Source organism: Bubalus kerabau, chromosome 4 (assembly GCF_029407905.1).
Source record: "Bubalus kerabau isolate K-KA32 ecotype Philippines breed swamp buffalo chromosome 4, PCC_UOA_SB_1v2, whole genome shotgun sequence".
NCBI lineage: Eukaryota > Metazoa > Chordata > Mammalia > Artiodactyla > Bovidae > Bubalus > Bubalus kerabau.
In genome coordinates, this window is record NC_073627.1 from 144,148,668 (window position 1) to 144,166,944 (window position 18,277).

At 39.8% G+C, this 18,277-nt stretch overlaps 1 protein-coding gene across 17 annotated transcripts in view; it reads right to left on the bottom strand.

Annotated features, from left to right (window-relative positions):
* Window positions 1–18,277, bottom strand: part of FRMD3 (FERM domain containing 3) — a 396,931-nt gene that overhangs the window by 372,570 nt on the left and 6,084 nt on the right. The gene's annotated exons all lie outside the window — the stretch shown is intronic.

Below are 18,277 nucleotides of genomic sequence, written 5' to 3' on the forward strand. Positions count from 1 at the left end.
ATGAAATTAAAAGACACTTGCTCCTTGGAAGAAAAGCTATGAACAACCTAGACAGCATATTAAAAAGCAGAGATATTACTTTGCCAATAAAGGTCCGTCTAGTCAAGGCTATGGTTTTTCCAGCAGTCATGTATGGATGTGAGAGTTGGACTATAGAGAAAGCTGAGCACCAAAGAATTGATGCTTTTGAACTATGGTGTTGGAGAAGACTCTTGAGAGTCCCTTGAACTGCAAGGAGATCCAACCAGTCCATCCTAAAGGAAATCAGTCCTGAATATTTATTAGAAGGACTGATGCTGAAGCTGAAACTCCAATACTTTGGCCACCTGATGTGAACTGACTCATTTCAAAAGACCCTGATGCTAGGAACAGTTGAAGGTGGGAGGAGAAGGGGACGACAGAGGATGAGATGGTTGGATGGCATCACCGACTCAATGGACATGAGTTTGAGTCAAGTCTGGGAGTTGGTGATGGATGGGAGGCCTGGCATGCTGCAGTCCATGGGGTCGCAGAGTTGGACATGACTGAGAGACTGAACTGACTAAACTGATATATTCTGGATATTCATCCCCTATCAGATATATGATTTGCAAATATCTTCATCCATTCTGTGGGTTGCCTTTTTATTCTGTTGCACAGTTCTTTTCATCTTTATGAAGTTCAATTGTTTTTATTTTTTCCTGTTACCTGTAATTTTTATATATCTAAGATATAATTGCCAAATTCAATGCCATAACGTTTTCATCCGATGTTTTCTTCTACTAGTTTTATTGTTTTATATCATACACTTAGGTCCTTGATTCATTTTGAGTTAATTTTTGTATACGGTGTTAGCTAAGGGTCCAACTTAATTCTGGTCCATATGCATACCCACTTTTCCCAGCATCGTGTGTTGAAAAGACTGTAATTTTCCCCACTGTGGTCTTGGCATCCTTGTCAGAAATCATTTGACCATATATGCAAGAGTTTATTTCTAGGCTCTCTATGCTATTCTGTAGGTCTTTATATCTATTATGCCAGTAATATGCTGTGGCTTTATAGCAAGCTTTGAAGTCAGCAAGTGTTGATTCTCCAGTTTTGTTCTTCTTTTTCAAGTTTGCTTTGGTTATTCAAGGTCACTTGAGTGTCTACATGGATTTTAGGATGGGTTTTTCTATTTCTACCAAAATCATCATTAGGATTCAGACAGGAATTGCACTGAATCTGTAGGTCACTTTGGGTGACATACTCTCTTAAGAATAGTAAATATTCTAGTATATAAACACAGGAAAATAAAATAAAAACATGTTTAACATGTTTTATAGTTTTCACTGTACAAGTCTTTTGCCTTCTTGTGTGCTAAGCTGCTTCAGTCATGTCCAACTCTTTGCAACCCTGTGGACTGTTGCCTGCCAGGTTCCTCTGTCCATGGGATTCTCCAGGCAAGAATATTAGAGTGAGTTGCCATTCTCTTCTCCAGCGGATCTTCCCAACCCAAGGATTGAACCCAAGTCTCTTATGCCCCCTGAATTTGCAGGCAGGTTCTTTACCACTAGCAGCACCTGGTTAATTCCTAAGTATTTTCTTTTTGGTGCTATTGTAAATTGAATTTTTATAATTTCCATTTCATATTGTTCATTGTGTATAGAAATGTAACTAAGTTTTGCATGTTAACCTTGTATCCTGCTACTTTACTGAATTCACTTATTACTTATAACAGGATTTTATAAAAATCTTTAGGGTTTTCTACTCATAAGATCATATTATCTACAGAGGTAAATTTGCTTCTTCCTTTCTAATTTAGGTGGATTTACTTCTTTTTCTTGCCTAACTACCCTGGCTAGGACTTCCAGTACAATGTTGAATAGAAGTGGCAAGACTGGGCATCCTAGCCTTTCTTGTGATCTTAGAGGAAAAGCTTTTAGTCTTTCACCATTGAGTATGATGTTTAGTGGGGGTTTTCATGTATGGCTTTTATTATGTTGAGGTAATACCCTTCTATTCCTAGTTTGTTGAGTGTCTTTACCATGAACTTTGAAAAAGCTGAACTTTGTCAAATTCTCTGTGTCCATTGAGATGATCATATGGATTTTTATTTTGTTAATTTGGTGTACCACATTTATCACTTTTCATGTTGAATCAACCTTGCATTCCAGGAATAAATACAGCTTGGTCATGGTATATAATCCTTTTAATATGCTTCTGAGTTCCATTTATTAATGTTTTGTTGAAGACTTTTACCAATATGCATAAGGTATATTGGTTTGTAGTTTTCATGTAGTGACTCTGGTTTGAGTATCAGGATAATGCTGGGCTCACAGAATGACTTAGGAAATGTTCCCTCCTCTTCAACTTTTGGAAAAGTTTGAGAAAGACCAGCTGCAGCTCTTTAAATGTTCGGTTAGAATTAACCAGAGAAGCCATCAGACTCAGGCTTTCTGTCCAGAGATTTTGATAACTGACTCAATCTCCTTACTATTCAGATAGTCTATTCAGATTTTCTAATTTTTTTGTGATCCAGCCTCGGTAGATTTTGAATTTCTAGAAACTTTTCCATTTTATCTAGATTATCCAATTTTGGGCATACAATTGTCCCTAGTACTTTCTTATAATCCTTATTTTTAGAATCAGTAATTACTTTCATTTCTGATTTTCGTAGTTTGAGTCTTCTCTTTTTTCTTACTACAACTAAAGTTCTGTCAATTTTGTTGATCTTTGCGAAGAATCAACTTTGAGTTTCATTGATTTTTCTCTTTGTTTTTCTTTTATTTCAATTATCTCTGTGCTAACCTTTATTATTTTTCTCCTTGTTCTAACTTTGGGCTTAGCTTCTTCTTTTTCTTGTCCTTAAAGCTATAAAATTAGTTTGCTGATTTGTGTTCTTTGTCATTTTTTACTATAAGCATTTATAACTGTAAATATCCCCCTTACCACTGCTTTCAGCGTATCACATAAATTTTGATATGTTGTGTTTTCATTTGCATTCATTTCTAAGTATTTTCTAATTTCCCTTGTTATTTTTTCTTTGCTCCTCTAGCTAAGACTGTGTTGTTTAATTTTCACAATTTTGTGAATTTTTAAAATTCTTTATCATTTCCTTTTATGTATATTCTATAGCTATTTCCTTGTTGTTACCATGGGGATTACATTTAACACTCTAGAGCTATAAAACTCCAATTTGAATTTATACCAGTTTAATTTCAACAGTATACAAATACTCGGCTCCTTCACAGCTCTGTCCCCACCCCCTTTTAATTACTGATGTCACAGTATATCTTTGTACACTGTGTACCCCAAACCATAAACAAATAATTCTTTTCAATGCATTAGTCTCTTGAATTATGTAGAAACTTAAATTTGTAGTTACAACCTAAAGTCACAATGATACTAGACCTTAGACTACTTTGTTTTAACGTATGGATTTATTTGAGTTCATCTTACTTAAACTTCTTGGATGTTTGTATTCGTGTCTTTCATCAAATTTGGGGATTTTTCACCATTGTTTCTTCAAATATTCTCTCTGCCCCTTTCTCTCTCCTCCTTCTGGGGACTCCCATAATGCTTATGTTGGTCTGCTTGATGGTATCCCACAGGTCCCTTAAGTTCTGTTTGCTTTTCTTCAACCTTTTTCTTTCTCAGTCTAGAAAATTTCTCTTGTCCTATCTTCAAGTTTACTGATTGTTTCTTCTGCCTGCTCAAGTCTGCCTTTGAATCTCTCTAGTGACTTTTTCATTTCATTTATTATACTTTTCAGGTCCAGAATTACTTTTTGGTGTTTTTTTAAATTAATATTTTTATTTTGTTCATGCATTTTCTTTACTTTCTCCATATCTTACATTAGTTTGGGGGCATCTTTAAGAGAGTTGTTTTAAAGCCCTTGCCTAGGAGATCTGCCATCATGTTTTTTCAGGGATAACTTTTGTTCAGGTCTTCTGCCATGGAGCTAGAGGATGGGGAAGGGTAGCTGTTACTACTCTAAGAGCTGTAATTGATTAAAATTAACCACAATTTATAATTTACTATCCAAGCTTCCTCTGAAAGTTGTAAGCCTCCAATAGATTTCTAAGTTCCAAAATAGTTACATTAGACAGATTCTGCCAATTTAATTATCGCCTAGGTGTATAGACAGATTCCTGGTACTTCCTACTCTACCATCTTCTAAGAATCCCCCCACCATAATTTGTTTTAAAATATTCTAAAGAATGAAGATGACCTAGAAATAAGTTGATCTAAAGATTTTTTGAAGCCACAGAGACCTCTAGTTTCATTGAGTGTTTTATAATTATTTATATTTTATATATATTATTTATGAAATTTTTTCAACTAAAATTTAAAAGCTATTTGATTCATAAAATAGAGCATTAAAAAAAAGATGATTTTGAGTCAATAGCTATGAATTTATAAGGAATGCCTCAACTTTGGATTTGTCTGCCCTGATAAATCTCCTCATCCTCAGCTTAGATGTCATATTTGCAATTAGCAAAGTTTTCATGGCCCCATGAAAACTACATCACCACCTCAGGTCAATTCCTACATATTAAACTGAAAAGATGTAATCCTTTCTAAGAATCTGAACACTCAAAATAAGAAATAAAATTATTTTATGAGATTGATAACAATATCAGAATGCTGAAACCAAAGTCATGTAATTAGTAGTTAAACCTTAAATGCCTCACATAAAAGCAAAATGTTATCTGCCTGCATGGGAACTGTCCAAAACCTAACTGGGACCACCAAAAGTAAAGGGAACAGAAGAGTCCCCCATCAGATGATACTATTAGCAGACACACAGGTGACATTTCATATAATGGAGAAATCATGCTAATTCAGAAGTTTATCAATTGATTGATATAACTACAGATATCAATAACTGTGTCAGCTAATAGTGCTAATTATAAGGCCCAGAAAGAAATGCTTGGAGGATCACTATTTGTTCCATAAGCAAAGTGCCAAATCAACTACTGCAGATGAATTATTTGAGGTAATAAATGAAGATTCTTTAACATGAAATATGATGGAAACATTGCAAGTGTTGTGCACTCATGATTTTGCTGCAGTGTCAGAAAGATGTAAAGGCCTTATAAAGCATGAATTTTGTCTGAAATCTTGAGTTTCAAATAACACATGTTGTTTTATTCAGAGAGAAGCTCGCATATGTAAATGTTTGTCTATAGCTCTGAATTGCACATTGAATGATGAAACCAAAATGGGGAAATCTAACAAAACACAAGCTTTTAAGAGTCCATCTGGTTTCAGCTTTCAGTGAAGCACAGGATCAGAGTACCACTCTGTTTTTCATACCAAAGTGTGTTGGCATTCAAAGCAAGAGTTGTCAAGAATTTGAGTTGAAATGACAATTTTTAATAAATGAATCTCACCTTGCAGATTTGTTGAAAGATATTCCTAACTTAAGTAACTAACATTTTTATTTTCCTGAAATGAAATTAAAGCTGCAAAATTATTAAATTTAAAAATGTGTAAAATATGTGTGTATTGTGTGTGTTAACAAGTGTCATAGATTCAAAGCAAAATGCCAACTTTGATGAAGTTAAAATGGTTCACATATGACACTTGGCTAGTGTTATGAATGAATTATTAAGTTAATTATATTAACTGACATCAGTATATGCTGAGACAAAAAGCTTTAACTACATTCTTAAATCTCTGTTAGACAAAGTTTGGTTCTATTAGGTTTAACTACATGAAACTGGCACTTTTTGAAGGCCAAAAATAACCTAATACTGGCCATTTCACATGGCCCAATCTATTATTTAAAATCTATCACCATTATCACAAGAAATTTCCACAAGATTTGAAACTAGCCTTTTCAAGTATAAAATTTTATATCTATAAGCAGTTATATATTATATACTTTAAATAGATATATTTTCATACATAAATTATACCTCAATAAAATAATTAGGTTCACATAAGGATACCCACGTTTCTCATTAAAAATTGAAAATATTTTATTTAGAAGTTTAATACTCATTAATATTTACTATCTTCCCTAATATTTTTATATTTTATCTATCTTGTTATAAGTATATACTGAATTTTTCCACCAAGTCCAACATAGATGGCCTCAAATTCCTTCCAGTTCATCCTGGTGTACTATACAAATTCTATGACTACCAAGAAATGAAAAAGGTATGGCGGAGATTTCTATATTTCAACCAAAATATACTACTCTCCCCTTAACTCATTGGGTGTAGGTTGAATTATTGTTCTCAATTATTCATATACTCCCTGTATTAGAATTACACATCTACACCTTTGCTATTTGAGCTGGCAGCATCTCCCAACAGAGTAGGCGGAATATTTTCCCTACACTATTGATGTTGAGCTTGGTCATGTGACTTGCTTCAGTAAATGGAATGTGAGTAAAAGTGACCATGTGGCATTTTGCACTGAGTCTCCAGAGGCATCAAACATTCCTATGCACTCTTGTGCCCTTCTCTTATGAGAAGAATATGTCCCAAAGAGACACTGCACTTTCTGCCTGGGTGCCAGAACAAACATATGAGAAACAGGCCTGAACCCAACCCACAGCCTGAAACCGTGTCCAGCCAACCTGTAGCCTTAATCAGAGCCTTCCCACCCAGCTCAGCTTAGGTCAGCTGAACAGTAACCAATGAGCAAATTTTTTGAGAATGAGAATAAATACTTGTGGTTTAAAGCCACCAGGTTGGAGGGAGGAGGGTTCAGGATGGGGAACACATGTATACCTGTGGCGGATTCATTTTGATATTTGGCAAATCTAATACAGTTATGTAAAGTTTAAAAATAAAATAAAATTAAAAAAAAAAAAAAAAAAAAAAAATAAAGCCACCAGGTTTAGGAAGGGTTTGTTACACAGCATTATTGCTATGATTGTTATCTAACACACATACTAATAGTTCTGTTGCTGGACACGTGGCTGCCTCATTATGTTATATGTACCTTGCAGTTAAGTACAGGCATGTGACAAACTTCTTACCAAAAAAATTGAAAGCAGAAATGTTAGATATCACTTTCAGATCTGGGCAAGACCATGAGTATGCTTCCTCTTCTCGTTTCCCAATGGCAAGGACTCAGATATGGAAGTCACTCAGCTTTGATAACCCATATGATGAAAATTCCCTAAGCAATAATGGGACAATGACCTGGAAATATTCTGGGTCCCTAGATGACCACCAACCTAGACTGCTCCCCGTGGAACTATTAGATGGAAGAAGAGTAAGTTCCACAGTCTTTAAACCACAGTTTATTGAGCATTGTTGTTACAGCCACTGTTTTACCCTTATTAATGAAGTTGGGAGACACTGCCTTCTCTGCGAAGTTCTGAGATGTTACTCCTAAAAGATTTAGCCCCAATTCTGCTTCTCTATCCCACATCCCCCACCCCAATGATTTTATGAGCTACCCTAATAAAAGAATATAATAATAATATGCAAATGCTGCTGTGCTGTGCTCAGTTGTTCAATCATGTCCAACTCTCTGCAGTCCCATGGACTATAGCCTACCAGGCTTTTCTGCCCATGGAATTTTCCAGGCAAGAATACTGGAGTGGGGTGCCATTTCCTGCTACAGGAGATCTTCTCGACTCAGGGATCAAACCTGTGTCTCTTGTGTCTTCTGCACTAGCAGGTGGATTCTTTACCACTAGCACCACCTGAGAAGCCCATATATTTTAGAAATAATATTATATTAAAGGATAATAGTTTTCTTTTATTATCACCTTATGGGGCTTTCCTGGTGGCTCAGATGGTAAACAATCCTCCTGCAATGTGGGAGACCTGGGTTTGATCCCTGGGTTGGGAAGATACCTTGGAGGAGGGAATGGCTATGCACTCTAGTATTCTGGCCTGGAGAATTCCATGGACAGAGGAGCCTGGCAGCCTACAGTCCATGGGATCACAAAGAGTCAAACACAACTGAGTGACTAAGCACACACATTATGACTTATTTTCTGAATAATCAGTGAGCTTCCAAATCTTGCTTGTGACATAGCAATCTAACAGAAGACTTTAAGAGACAATAGTGTTGTGAGCCTTTCCTGTCCAGTTCATCAAGAAGTTTATGACACTCATCATGGCCAAGCCCCAGTGGAATTTCTTTACATAAGGCCTTCCGGATTGCACTGAACCTCCCTTAGTTACTCTCTCCTTCAAGCCTATCTGACCTTTCAACTCTTCATTCATTCAAAAAACTTTTATGGAGCAGTTAGTATGCACCAGACACCAGGGTACAAAGACAAATAAAAGTTTATCAGTGAGAATTTACTAGGTTATGCTGCAGTAACAAATGACCCTAAAATCTCAATGACTTTAGCCAATTTATTTCTTGCTTACTCTGTAACCATCACATGTCAGCTCCACTCCAGGACCCAGGCTGATAGAACAATCTGGAATATTAGCTAGTTATCATGGCAAAGAGTAAAATGAAAGTATATGACAGCTCACATGCCTGATGTTACAGCTTGTGACTCAAAATGATACATATATCATTCAATCAGCCAAATAAGTTCCATAGCCAAGCCTGACAGTAACAGAGAGAAGTAGAATAACAATAGTATGTTAAGTTTTGGGTTGACCAAAAAGTTCATTTGAAATTTTCTATAACACCTTATGGAAAAACCCAAACTTTCAGGCCAACCCAATATAACCCTTGCCACAGAGAACAGAGTGTATTTATGCAAAGAAGAACGCAATCTACCACAAAGAAAAACCCAGGCTGCCCTCTTTTCCTCTGTGCTTCCACTGTTGCTCATATACTCCTCTATCTGTACTTACTATGTGGCATCACAAGTAATCGTGTTACATGCCCATTCCATCTCCAGTATCATAAGCTTTAAGAGACAGGATCAGGTCTTACGCATCATCCCAGGCTATCACACTGCTTGTTACCAGGTAACTATTATTTGTTTGGAGAATAAAGGAATAAAGGTGTGTATGGAATCAAGTGCTCCCAGTCTAGAGAAGGTGTGAGATATGCAAGTGAACACTATGAATATCTGACTAGATATTTATGAAATACCAAAGGAATCACAGCAACTTCTTCAATTCAAGTCTTCTTTGCCCAAAAGATATAAAAGTATTTATAAACTGAGATGAGCGTGGGCACATAATTAGCATTTATGATGAGTACGTTCAGAGATGCGTCATCCTTTACTACTTGAATTGGTTGTCAATCTCTGAAGGATGCTGGGGGAGAGAGGAGATGAAATCGTACTATCTGTGGCAAAGGCAGAGAGACAGAAGCTGGTGACAAAGTAGGTCACCGCAGTGACCTCATGGACAGAGGCTGCCCACAAGCAGCTGGGAGGTGCTCAGTCCGGCATCAGCAAGTGTGCTCTGGGGAAACGACTTGAAAGCTTAACAAAACCACATCCCTGGACAGACCACCACCGGGCATTCAAAGCGGTGTTCAAGGTGACTCTAACCAGAAATAAATACAAGGTCCTAAGACTCCCCTGCCAGGACACCTGGAACTTGGTTCTTTTCTAGGCTTAGCTGCCTTTTCCACTGCACCTGGCTCCACATGACCTTTAGCCATTTCCAGCTATTGAAACCAATCCCTTAGGGCAAGAATTTGCTGCCGCTGAACCACAGGCTCTGTGAAAGAAGGATTTTACCCTTTGGGGAAGGGGGAGGCAAGACATCAATGTAAAACTTGCAGTAATAATAGAATTATAGAATGTCAGGTTGGCAGAAGCTTAGAGACCAAAAGCTTATGCCTCCTCATCTTCCAGCTCTGTGATGGAAGCTCCCTGAGGACAGAGTCATGTCTGCGTGTATATCCAGTGCCCAGCAGAGGGTTTCATCTATGAATGGTGCTCAATAAATGTTTGCTGAACAAGTGAGACGTGAACAGTAAATAAATATTATTGCTATTGCTAAGTCACTTCAGTCGTGTCCGACTCCGTGCAACCCCATAGACGGCAGCCCACCAGGCTCCCCCGTCCCTGGGATTCTCCAGGCAAGAATACTGGAGTGGGTTGCCATTTCCTTCTCCACTACATGAAAGTGAAGAGTGAAAGTGAAGTTGCTCAGTCTTGTCGGACTCTTAGCGACCCCATGGATTGCAGCCTAACAGGCTCCTCCATCCATGGGATTTTCCAAGCAAGAGTACTGGAGTGGGGTGCCATTGCCTTCTCTGAAATAAATATTAACTTTTTTAAAAATTTCAAATGAGAGACTGAAGAGATGTACACATACAACATGGAAACTGAGACTCAAAGAAAGGTAGTATTGTGCCCAAGATTACATGGTGACTTACAAGCAGAGCTGTGATTAAAATCCAGGCCCTAGAAATGTGGACACAGAAGAGAAGGGGAGGGTGGGATGATTTGAGAGGACAGCATTTATATACATGCACTACCATGTGTAAAGTAGATAGCTAGTGGGAAGCTCTGTACAGCAAGGGAGCTCAGCCTGGCGCTCGGTGATGACCTAGAGGGATGGGATGCGGGAAAAGTGTTGGGAGGAAGGCTCGAGAAGGAGGGATATATGTATACATATAGCTGATTCACATTGTTATACAGCAAAGCTGACACAATATTGTAATGCAATTATACTCCAATAGTAAAACAAAATAATAATAATAAATTCATTGTTAAAAAGATCCAGGCCCTCTACCACCCAACCAGGACCTTTTCTGGCGTAACGAGGTTGGGTTAACCACTGTCCCACCTGAAGGCCTCCCAAGTTGTCCCCCTGCCCAACCTCTCCACTTTCCAGGAGAGTTTGAGGAACTTTCCCTTCATCTCACCCCCACCTGCTGGGTGTCTAAGACTCCATGCACTTCTCTTGGGTCCAACAGGTGCCCTGAGAGAGGGACAGGGGGCTGTCCTCACAGTGCGAGAGTCCTGCTGCACAGCCTCTGAGTTAAGTTCTGGTGATCGTGAAATTAACAGTTCCACAGACCCTGATGAAAGCTGAGTTATCCCAGCCCCTGGCTCAGATGGTGAAGGATGTTCACGCAAGGGTGAGCACTGCCTGGGATCCCAGCTGGTTCCTCGGTGCTCAAACCAAGGCCACAGTGCAGCTCCCGGTGGCCCCTGAGGGAAAATGCCTCCCTCCAGCTCCATTGGCCATCTACCCTCTCAGCAGCTCAACCACCCACCCCAGTGAGTCTAGGTAAGGGCCTCTCCGTGGCTTCCCAGCATATTAGCTGTGCCCCAGTCTTCTCCAGGTCACAGAGGGCATGGGTTTTCTAAAGGCAAAGCCAGGAAGGAGGCTTCTTTTCTCTGATTTCTGCTAAAGAACAAATGAAGAGGCACGGGGCTCGGGAGACTAGTCCACCTCTCAAACATCATCCTGCTCCAAAGTGTGCGAGGGTCTTCCAAGCACTTTCACTGGCAGCATTTTATTGGACTAAGAATATCCAAACAAGAACTTATTTTCTGTATACATTCTGACTCGTGTATTTAAAATCAGTCACCTGATGGTATTCCTACTTTCCTGTACCAACTCAGTGAGTCCACCTCTGATGAAACTTCATCACCAGAAACAGTTCCTTAGTCTTTAACAGCTTTAGAGTCATTGTCATGATATTTAAATATTTAAAGGCTGTTGCCAGTTAGAAAGGCATGTTCAGGTCTCTGTCCATCTATCCCTTCAGGAGTCTTGAGGCTGAGTCTGACTGAGTCAGTCCATGAGTATCTAGAAGTACAGCACTCACATCAACAGTGGAGACCATAAGCAAAGAGTCATTGACTGACCTACTGAGAACACTGGCAATTCATCTAATGTGTTGTATTTTTTTAACTTATTTTAGTTTTGGCTAACCTGGGTCTTTGCTGATGTGCAGTCTTTTCTCTAGTTGCAGCAAGCAGGGGTTACTCTCTAGTTGCACTGCATGAGCTTCTCATTGTGGTGACTTCCCTTGTAACACGAGCACAGACTTCCGTAGTTTCAGCTTGCGGACTCGAGCACGTGAGCTTAGTACTTGTGGTGCACGGGTTTAGTTGCTCTGCAGCATGTGAGATCTTAGTTTCCAGATCAGGGATCATAACCCATGTCCCCTGTATTGGCAGGCAGATTCTTAACCACTGGACCACCAAGGAAGTCCTTACCTTTTTTTTTACATAACCTCCACTGCTGTATAAAACTATGTCCACTTTCTGCCTAAATATTCCTCTTCTATTCTACTCCAAATAAGTAGGAAGAAAGGGAAAGAAGAAGGGAGGAATTTTCTAAATCCCTGTTAAGTGCCAGGCTCTGGATGGTCTGGGGAAAGCAACCATTGTCAGGGCCAGGTCTCCACCTCTTCTACTTGCACATCTGCATGACTTCAAAGTCTCCCACCACAACCAGATTGTCTAAAACCTGGCAGCTTGATACAAAAGCCCAACTGAGAGCAGTAGGTGAAAACAAGGGCTGATTTCCAAAACTAAGTACCAGAAATCTGATATTCCAAGAAAAGTACATCCCTGCTTTCATTATCCAAAGCTTCCTGTGGGTTGGTCTATGCTGAACTGGCAGGTATCAGGCCATTTGTAGAGAAAGAAATACACCCATTCTTTGTTCTCAAGAGCCAACACTTCAGGGACTTTGCTGATGGTCCAATGGCTCTTAGCCCAGGTTCAATCCCTGATTAGGGAACTAGACCCTACATGCCACAACTAAGACCTGGTACAGCCAAATAAATATTTTTTTAAAGAGCCATCATTTCTCAGATGGTTAAAGAATCTTCCTGCAATGTGGGAGACCCAGTTTTGATCCTTGGGTCAGGAAGATCCCCTGAAGGAGGGAATGGCAACCCACTTCAGTATTCTTGCCTGGAAAACACCTTGGACAGAGGAGCCTGATGGGCTACAGTCCATGAGGTTTTACAGAGTTTGACACAACTGAGTCACACACACACATCACTTCAGTCATCAGATACCTCTGACTGCTGGCCAAAAAACCCCACATAAAGAAAATCCACTTAACTCAAAGAGAAAACCCAGGATAACAGCAAAGTTGACTATCAGCTTTTTAACAAGTTTCAGTTTCAGTTCAGTCACTCAGTAGTTTCCAACTCTTTGCGACCCCATGAACCGCAGCACGCCAGGCCTCCCTGTCCATCACCAACTCCCAAAGTCCACCTAAACCCATGTCCATTGTGTTGGTGATGCCATCCAACCATCTCATCCTCTGTCATCCCCTTCTCCTCCCGCCCTCAATCTTTCCCAGCATCAGGGTCTTTTCAAATGAGTCAGCTCTTCACATCAGGTGACCAAAGGATTGGAGTTTCAGCTTCAGCATCAGTCGTTCCAATGAACACCCAGGGCTGATCTCCTTCAGGATGGACTGGTTGGATCTCCTTGCAGTTTAAGGGACTCTCAAGAGTCTTCTCCAACACCACAGTTCAAAAGCATCAGTTCTTTGGTGCTCAGCTTTCTTTATAGTCCAATTCTCACATCCATACATGACTACTGGAAAAACCACAGCCTTGACTAGATGGACCTTTGTTGGCAAAGTAATGTCTCTGCTTTTTAATATGCTGTCTAGGTTGGTCATAACTTTCCTTCCAAGGAGTAAGCATCTTTTAATTTCATGGCCGCAGGCACCAGCTGCAGTGATTTTGGAGCCCCCAAAAATAGTCAGCCACTGTTTCCACTGTTTCCCCACCTATTTGCCAAGAAGTGATGGGACCAGATGCCGTGATCTTTGTTTTCTGAATGTTGAGCTTTAAGCCAACTTTTACACTCTCCTCTTTCACTTTCATCAAGAGGCTCTTTAGTTCTTCTTCACTTTCTGCCATAAGGGTGGTGTAATCTGCATATCTGAGGTGATTGATATTTCTCCCAGCAGTCTTGATTCCAGCTTGTGCTTCATCCAGCCCAGCGTTTCTCATGATTTACTCTGCATATAAGTTAAATAAGCAGGGTGACAATATACAGCCTTGACGTACTCCTTTTCCTATTTGGAACCAGTCTGTTATTCCATGTCCAGTTCTAACTGTTGCTTCCTGACCTGCATATAGGTTTCTCAAGAGGCAGGTCAGGTGGTCTGGTATTCCCATCTCTTTCAGAATTTTCCACAGTTTATGTGATCCACACAGTCAAAGGCTTTGGCATAGTCAATAAAGCAGAAATAAATGTTTTTCTGGAACTCTCTTGCTTTTTCAGTGATCCAGCAGATGTTGGCAATTTGATCTCTGGTTCCTCTGCCTTTTCTAAAACCAGCTTGAGCGTCTGGAAGTTCACAATTCAGGTATTGCTGAAGCCTGGCTTGGAGAATTTAAGAGGCACAGCTTCAACATCAAGGTGGAGCAGGCCGGCCAACTTGGGGGTACTGAGCAAAGTTGATAAATAATCCCCTCAAAAGCAGAGGCAGAAGATGTTAGAAACATGTTCTGCATTAGGCTGAAGGCCTTTGCCCAGTTGGAGCTGGCTGGTCATCAGGTTGTTGATGCCGCAGATATTTAACTTAATTTTCCCCATGTAACCACAGTGTGAATTTGTTCATCAAGGCCCCATCTCCCAAGAATAAGGAGATTTTATCATGTACTCAACCGTTCCAGGGGCCTTCCTTTCTCCCTTAATCTGCTGAAATATTCTGGAGATGGCTGATGCTATTTCTGAAATGGAAGTGAAGGGCAGAGACCACTGCCCGTCACAGCGGCAGCATGCCCAACCCTTTAGGGTTCACTGGGCCTCGCTGTGCCCAGTCATCACGAGCAGATACAAAAGTGCCTAGTGTTAAAGTCTTCTATTGATGTCAACGTCACTTTGAACTATTGAAAGTACATGCTACGGTATCACAATAGGACCATGAGGAAGAACGAGAGCTGGAGGAACATGTGACCCAGAGGTGAAGTGTAATAAAGCTGATTTCAGCATGGGGACGCCCACCCCTAGAGCAGGACTCTTCCTCTCCCAGGGCTTCCTCCCCAGCCACAGGGTTCCTGGGTCTAAAACACTTAGTCCCTGCACAGATACTGTCCAGACTCTAGACCAAACTCCAGTTGTCCCCAGTCCATTCCTTTCACATCTGACTGGTGAATGTCAGGTCAATCTAATACATTAGTGAGTGATATGGATGTGATGGGTGATAGTGACATGTTTGTCATCCTGCCAAGTAAAATTAACATGCACTTAAACTGAAGTGTAAGCCTTGACCTGACTTTCACTAATGATGGGGATTTTAGGCAATATAGCAGGCTAATAGAGAAATCTGGGATCTGGTCTCATTTCACACCAAAGAAACCACCAGTTATTCAGCTGATGCATAGAGCCAGTTCTGCATACTCCATTTGTGAGAGGAATAGAGGCTCCTAAGTAGGAGTGCTAAAGCATTATTTATGATAAACAGTCCAACTATTCAAAAATATGGAAATGGCAATGTATTAATTCTGGAGAATCTAGTACAGCTACTGACATAACAGTTATAAGGATTATGCAGAAATATACCTGAGTGTATTTTAAATTATGCTATATGAAAAAATCAAAAGAGCATAAGTGACACAGTATTAGAAAATACAAACAGTCAAGACAATATGCAGTAGGATTATACAACCAGTTTTGTTTTCTTGAAGTTGTCCAGATAGCCTTTTTTGTGTGCAAAGATAATAGTCTAAGAAAAGGGAGGACTTGGTCACAAACATTCTAGCCTGAGTGTTCCAGAGACTCTCTGAAGGTAGACTGAGGAGCTGCCAAGTGTTCAGATATGGAACTGTACCAAAAAAACAAGTAGGTAGTTAATGCTAATTTTAAAAAAGACTCATGCCATCTTTTTATCAAGCATGTTTATCTTAGATGGGCTGAGAGACTTCAGTAACACTCGGGGAGCTCTCTCTCCTTTGGTAGGTGATTTTTTGGATAAATAGACTTTCTTTCAAACCACTCTGAAGAGCTTGGACCTCTCCACAGGCATCCACATGTCCTGGGGGCTGAGGTGAGAGCATGCTGCGTCATGTCCAGCCCATCTTCAGAAGTCTGCAGCGGTTCCTTCCTCTGTCCGGCCGCGAGACTCAAATCGAAGAAGGAAAACTGCCATTTGATGCTGCCATTTCCATTCCCAATTTTCTCAATTTAGCTCTCAGGTTTTCTGACCTGGTCATCTGAGGGTGAAATCACTTGAGAATTTTCCATGCTAGTTTTTTATTTCAGTTATTTTGTGTTGAGTTGAAAACATTTCAACACAGAAGCTAAAATTCTCTGAAACACTAGTTTCTGAAAACTCCAATGTTTAAGGGTAAGTACCCACTCCAGTATTCTTACCTGGAGAATTCCATGGACAGAGGAGCTTGGCAGGCTACAGTCCATGGGGTCGCAAAGAGTAGGACATGACTGAGTGACTACACCTTCATTTTCACAGAGTTTCTGGGGTGTTTTTCAAGTTCTCACCAGATTTTTCGGCATGAGTTTCTGTCCAGCAAGTTGGTTCAGGCTAACTCCCTTCTCCTCCACCAACCTCCACTCACTCATGCAGTGTGGGACAAACATTTACTAAATAGCTACTGTTGGTCACTCACTCCTCTAGACGCTCAGCATACAGCATAAACAAAACTAGTAAGTGTCTGCTTACCTTATAGTGAAGGGTGGGAAGGATGGTAGGGAATTGCTGAAGCAAAATCCTTGAGTTGGTAAGAGAGTGTAGAGTAAGTGCCAAGAAAGAGCTAGCCTTAAAGAGGAACTTGTTCACTTCATTCATAATAACAGAAGAAGTAAAGCATATTGGCACATATGGAGACAGCTAAAAGAGATGGTAGTTGCATCTTGTAAGTTCTCTTCTGATTGCCTCTTGTATCTCTATGAAACAGAAAGGTCATCAGCTCACACAGTGGTTGGGGGAGACCATGTTAGAGGTTGAAAATTAAAGAATAAAATAATTTAGGAGAATAGGACTGTGAATAGATTCAAAAAATATGGAATTACTGCTGTGCAGCATCAAGGGGTTAAGCAATCAGGAACTGACAGTGAGACTGTCCAGTGAGGTTGTGGTTTTTTTCTCCAGTTACATTCAGAAGTGCAGGAGCAGGCATGGTGTAAGACAAGAGTTGGATTTGAGTGGTATGTGATTTTGCAAGGAAAGACAATACAGCAAGGGAAGGGCAGATTTGCCTTGCTGGCTGTGATGAAAACAATTTCTGTTTTGCCTTATGAAATATTCAGTATAAATACTTTCTAAATTTATCTTTCCCATTATTGAAGCAATGATAATAGCAACATGGAAGACTGTGAACATCATGAAAACATGTTTATGACATATTGTTATTGGGGAGAAGAGTAGTGTACAAAATTGAGTCTGTTCTGGGATTAGACTTAAAATGATATGGACAAAATCTAAGTCCAGGGAAAAGTAAAATTGTTTGATTCACTTAATGGCAGGATTTGAGGGAATTTCTTACTTTTCTTTTATCTGATGTTCTATTCAGGTTATTAAACATTTATTGAGTGTCTACTGATGTTGGACACTGTGCTAGGCTCCAAGAATACAAAAAAAAAAAAAAAAAAGAAGGATGCGAAAAAGAAAGAAGAAGGGAAGGAGGAATTATAATAGTCTTTTACTTAAGAAGCATAGAGGCTAAGAATGATATCGATATAATAAAGTCATTATACTAAAACTATGTGGCAAATAGGATGTCAGTCTCGGTAACAGACAACATTAGTTAATATTCTCTTAGTTGTAGAATATTACAAACAAATACAATACAGTAGTAGTTGCTATCTACTAAAATTGACTAAACCGAAAAGGATGATCTGATTGAAGGACTGGATCACAGAACCGAAGGACACTAGACAGCAGGACCCTGGGCGTAAGCTGGAGGAAGAGACCTGAACACAGCACAACTCGTCCGTCTGTCTGTCATCTCTATTCTGCTTTGCCTTCATTCCTCAAGAAATTTTGGCCAAGTTGGGACCATATGGACACCTCTGAATCAATCAAAAGCGGCCAAAGCGTTGCGTTATATTTTCAAAACATCCTGTTGGGAGTCCCACCACTGTAAGCATGTGGATGAAAGGAAGACACCGTTCTCAAAATTAGCAGGGCTGTCATCTCAGTAGATATCAGCCCTTGCCTTTTCTACCTAGCACATACACTCTTCTAATGCACATAAAATTCTAAAAATGACCTTACCTAACATACAACTGTCATCTCCCCAATGGCAAAGTCACACCCAGCTACTGCACTGAGAGATTTCCCAGAGTCACTGTTCTTCATTCAAGATCTTTAGGTAATATCTATTATTTCTTTAGTAAATTCCCAACCTGGCCCAGATATGTTTCTTCCTGATTTTGCAACTAGTAGAAAAATGATCAATGTAACCAACCCCTACCCAATACATAATGGTGCAGGAAAAATAAGGTAACTACACAGATCTT